Below are 6,000 nucleotides of genomic sequence, written 5' to 3'. Positions count from 1 at the left end.
GAAACAGCCCTTGCAAAAAACATTTCTCTAAATATTGGGTTTAATGAAATTAATGTCACATGAATTTTGCTTTTCCTAAAGAGAACCTGAATACATTGTCAGAGTCCAGTATTATCTGACCACGTTCTTATAGATATTTCACGAAGGGAATAACACCAAATTTACTTATCTGAAAATACTTGATACTTCACTTGATTTAGCAGAGTGATACAGCAATGTAGTGAAATCACAACATAAACACCTCATGGCAATTGCTCTACGCAGTTAGATCACAACCTAAACATGATTCCCATCACCAATATCTACATGCTCTCTATCACATCAGCAGGCAGCCAGTCACTGGGAAGGAATGCAGAGATTCAAGCCTGTTGCTCTTTTCAAAATATATCTTGTTGGTCACTCATTTTTTTAATACTTTAGGTTTGGCTGAGACATGTATACATCTTTCCCATATTGGTCTGTCTCAATCAGGAAGACATTTTCAGCTTCTCTTGATTCACTTAGTAAAGGGTGTTTACACAAAGAGCTGCTCCATCCAGCTGATAAAGAGACAGCTGATGAATTTATTTAAAGTCTTCTGGCTGCTCTCTGGTCCCTTTGTCCTTTCTTTACAACAGCTGGGTCACTCCCCATACTCTACCCTGAGCTTCACAAGTGATTGTGCTCATCTCCTCCGTGCCTTCTTCCACACTAAGGATTTTTTGATCACTTGCACACTCGCACACACATATACATAAATGTGAAGAAAATATAATTTTGAAAATATTTTGGTGATATTAAATATTTATAGAATTAATTTGTGCTGTTAAAGAGTGTGAATTATGAAAGTATAAGACCAACACAATGAAGTGGGCATTACAGTTATTGAGATGAGGAAAAATGTTGCTTTTAACTAGGTATAGGAAGACTGATGAATTTAAAACAGGAACTACATTATTTTAGTCATGTCAGATATTAAAGTTTATGAACTGTATAAATTAATGTGGTTGGAAATTATTCTGCTTTCTCTTCTGTCTCTCTAGATTATATGAAGTGATTTAAAAAATGCCTGAAATTTAATTACGTAGGTTAATTCCTGGTTTGAGTACCCCATGTTATGCACCATAAATAGCTTGCTAAGTTTTATGTCATTTGAAATGTTTTATCATTTGCTTCCAATACAACACTTTTTTTTGTGATTCCTGCAGTCAAAATTTTCTGCAATTTTCTACATCTGCCTCCATAAAAGCAAGTTTTTCAATTCACTTCTGGTTAAAGGGAAATTAATTCCCTACCAAAGAACCAAGGAAGATACACACTTTACTGTAGTGTTGTAGATATATCTGGGTTATCTGGTTTAATTTATTTAAATAAGATGTGAAGAAGTTAGTCATCTAGACAGTTATGACAAACTTAGCAGGATAGTAGCAAGCAAAGAAAATGAAAGAGAAGGGTATTGCCATGTGCCCACCAAGACAATATATCACTTCCACTTATCAATATGAGAGGGGGAGAAAAATTAAAAAGCGCATGGGTCAAGATAAGGGATCACTCACTAATTGCCATCACAAGCAAAATAGAGTCCACTTGAATAAATTAATATGAGTTACTGCAATTAGTAACAAAGAAGGATATTGAGAAATAAAAGCCAAGGAACTACAAACAAATTAACCCCAAAACATTAGCACATTAGAAATACCTTTTAAAGATTTACTTTTTAGTTAATAATTTTTACTATTACTCTGTTACTGTGGAGTGCACAAACACACCATCCTTCCTTCCTTCCTTCCTCCCTCTCTCCCTTCCTTTCCTTTCCTTTCCTTCCCTTCCCTTCCCTTCCCTTCCCTTCCCTTCCCTTCCCTTCCCTTCCCTTCCCTTCCCTTCCCTTCCCTTCCCTTCCCTTCCCTTCCCTTCCCTTCCCTTCCCTTCCCTTCCCTTCCCTTCCCTTCCCTTCCCTTCCCTTCCCTTCCCTTCCCTTCCCTTCCCTTCCCTTCCCTTCCCTTCCCTTCCCTTCCCTTCCCTTCCCTTCCCTTCCCTTCCCTTCCCTTCCCTTCCCTTCCCTTCCCTTCCCTTCCCTTCCCTTCCCTTCCCTTCCCTTCCCTTCCCTTCCCTTCCCTTCCCTTCCCTTCCCTTCCCTTCCCTTCCCTTCCCTTCCCTTCCCTTCCCTTCCCTTCCCTTCCCTTCCCTTCCCTTCCCTTCCCTTCCCTTCCCTTCCCTTCCCTTCCCTTCCCTTCCCTTCCCTTCCCTTCCCTTCCCTTCCCTTCCCTTCCCTTCCCTTCCCTTCCCTTCCCTTCCCTTCCCTTCCCTTCCCTTCCCTTCCCTTCCCTTCCCTTCCCTTCCCTTCCCTTCCCTTCCCTTCCCTTCCCTTCCCTTTTCTTTCCAGATAAATCTATGTTATTTTATTCAGAATGCATATATGGTGTATTAAATAGTCAAAGGTATTTTCTCTACCTTTAGTTAATTCAAAATTTTGGAAAGTTGTCTAACTGTAGGGAGAGGTAATTTATATTTCATGTTTTAATTTACATTATAATTTGGAACAGAATCAGATCGATAAATATTGCTAACTTGTGCGAAATGTAGTTTTAATTTACTGAACATTTTTATTAAATCCCAGCTGGTGTTTATCTTGTCTATAGTGAATTAAATACTTTGGTCAATGAGGTCTCAAAGTTGAGTTAACCTAAGTTCTCTATGTAGTTATAGAAGGAGAGAAAGAAAAAGGGAGAGAACAAACCTTCATGATTCCCAAGGTAAAGATCTTTCCATGTTGAAATGTAACCTAGACCAAGATCCTAAACATAACCAAATTAAATCACCTAATGACAGGTGAGGTTACACTAAAAAGAAAGCAATTTAATGGATAGATTTTCTCTGATGCCCCAGTTTTTTCCAAATGTAGAATTCAGATTTTTTTAATGCTACTCACATTTGAAGAAATATCTGGGTAAAAGAATGCTTCATGGAACAGTGTACTATCCATGATGGAAATGGAGATTATAATGCAAAATTATATCTTGACATTTGTAAAATATAATATGTAAACTGAATATGAAGAATAATTACCTGTCCAAGACAATTGCTTGATGAAGGAGCAACTGCCTAAGGGGAAAGCCTCAATACCTAGTTAAATCCAAATTATATTAAAAATGATATATTAATTGAAAGAATTTATACTAAATGGTTAGCAAAGTCATAGATACCTGAAACATCTATCATTCACAACTTTTTGTCACCTAATTCTGCTTCAGGCTTTGATAAATATCAATAAGTAGGAGCAAAACATGGATTTGCTTCCTGAAAAAAATAGTTGTTCTTAACAATTCTTCTCAAGATTTTTGTAAGTAATACAACAATTGTCAACTGTAATGCAGGCAGATTGAAATACTGAAATGCTGAATTACTCTGTACAATTATGATACATTAAAATAATGTTACTGTGTCACTTAGCATATTAAGTATATCAGTAATTTGCATTTTAATATAATTCAAATCTCTGTCATGGTAACTGCCCTTCAGGTAGTTATAGAGCATTATTATATCAGGCTTTAGGTTCCTGTATGCAAGACTGAAGAATATCAACTCTCTCAATCTGTTTTTATTTAGGCCCTCTAGGCTGCAGACCATCCTGGTAGCCTTCTCCAGTTTCTCCACATTCTTTTTTATCAGGGTGACCCCAAAGTGGACACAGTGTTCCAGGTGCAACCTCACCAGCACTGAGTAAAGAGGAATAACAATGTTCTTCATTTGCCTGATCAGACTTCGCCTACTGTATCACAGAGGGGCAAGATTTTTTTTTTTTAATTAATATAAAAGCAAAATTATGGGCTCATATTCAGGCAAAATTCAGCCTAGTGTTCCCCTTTTTCTTTCCATCAAAACTGCTTTTCAGCCAGATGCTTCCCAGATTCCCCCGGTGATATGTGCCTTTGCATTTCTGATCCTTGAACTCCATGAAGTTTCTATTGGCCCAATGCTAAAATCTCTCTGCTTCAAACTCAAGATCTTAATTTGAATTTCTAATGTTAGGGTGGTTTCAAGGACAAGCTCCTGTATAGAGAATTCACAAATTCCTGATCTGAAATAAATTTCTTGATAATTTTAGCAAAATAATATCCCTGACCCTACAACTACTGCTGCTCTTGGAACAGTCATGAGGAAGGGTATTTTTATAGGCATCAAAGCAGAATGAAGAAGACTAACAAGAATTACTGAGTAGAATTGAAGGGAAATGTGTCCTACAAACTCATGCTGGTCAGAAGTCTGTGAAGCAATTAGAATTTAAGGCTCTGAATCATGCATGTCTGCAGACAAGGCCACTGATGTTAAGATTCAGTCTGATTTTATATTTGTTATTATCACTGTCTTTTGTCACTGTCTCTTCCATTGACCCTTTTGATTTTTGTCCAATTTCAAGTTATGGAAAGAGTCATTACTCTTTCTTGTATCCATAACGAGCAAAAAAAAAAAAAAAAGCAATAAATACTGTTTATTTTCCTCAGGCATGCCTGTAAAATGAAAGTCCTCACTGTGTAGTTCCCAGCTCATCTATCCATTTAAAGCCGTGAATTGACACATTTTGATAGTACTTGTAGAGCAGATAGGTGTGAATATTTTGCAAACATGCCACACAGTAGTGTGTCCTGGGCATTTTCTCCTTAAGCTCCCAGTAGTTATACTGGGTTAATCAACTTTCTTCATAGCCCCAGTATGCTGTTGTGCTCTGCATATGTCAGAAAAATAAAGCTGATGATATACCAGTGTTTTATCTATTGCTGAAGTGTTCTTACACAGCATCAAGGACCTTCTGCTTCTCACTCTGCCCTGCAGTGAGTAGGCCAGGATTGCACTGGATGCTAGGAGGAACCAGCCTGGACAGCTGGCCCCTACTGACCAGAGGGATGGGCCACACACCATATGGCATCAGGCTCAGCTATAAAAGTCAGGAGGAAGGGATTGTGCTCATGGTTATGGGATTTGTGCCTGTTACACAAGCTGAAGCCCTACCTTCCAAGTGGTGGCTGGATATCTGCTGGCTGATAAGAAGTAGTGAATTAATTCTCTCTTTGATTTGCTTGTGTGTGGAACTTTGCTTCGCTTATTAAACTGTCTTTATCTCTATTTGTGAGTTTTCAGCTCATGCTCCCCTAGGGGAGCCTTTACTCTAACTGGGAAAGCAAGTGAGCAACTGGCTGGGGGCTTAGCCTCTGGCCAAGTATTTCAGGATAGCTTCTTAATTTTTTAAATGCATTTAATTAAACATATTATAATAATGCATAAACTCCCCTGATACTATAGAATAGATAAAATACCTATTTCTAACAAATTTTGTTTGATGTAGAATTCAGTGGAAGTATTGCTGAAGAAGCTTTCTAGTAATTCTTGAAAACAGAGTTTAGTATATCCAATATAAAATGCAAGTGCTTTAGGGTACATATTGCAGGGTTGAAATTAAGGCATTTATAAAATGGTTTTATGTGGTTTTAGGAGGTATTTAGATTCAGTTTCTGACTTACCTTTTTTTTACTGAACATTGGCTATTTTCATCCAGTTTACTCATTACAGTCCCTTCACTGGTGTGCATGCTTTCTGTTTATAATTTCTTTTTCATGATTTAGTACATTTTATTTTTATGTCTCTCTTCTATCAATTCTATTTCCTACACGTATTTTTAAATATGCATGTTTCTCACCATTAAACTTTCTCTATCTGTGTCATTACCTCTGTATTTAAATCCTAACTACTACTAGTTAACAAAAATAATAGAGTCCAAAATAAACATTGAATCATCAGTGAGGAGTAGGATCAAAAGTAAAATATGGAACCACTTAAGGTAATGAGAAAAGAACTAATTAGTTGTAATGATGTTATTAAATTTTGTTTCCATATTAATATGATATCAATAGTAAGGAATTATATAATACAGAGTAATTGTAGTGTTTACATATTGGATTATAGGATGGATTATGAGACATCATAGAGAAGGCCAAATGTCTTTTTTTTTAAGCAGGACTCATAACT

The sequence above is a fragment of the Geospiza fortis genome, unplaced genomic scaffold (assembly GCF_000277835.1).
Source record: "Geospiza fortis unplaced genomic scaffold, GeoFor_1.0 scaffold294, whole genome shotgun sequence".
Classification (NCBI taxonomy): Eukaryota; Metazoa; Chordata; class Aves; order Passeriformes; family Thraupidae; genus Geospiza; species Geospiza fortis.
Note: the sequence above shows the minus strand (reverse complement) of the source record.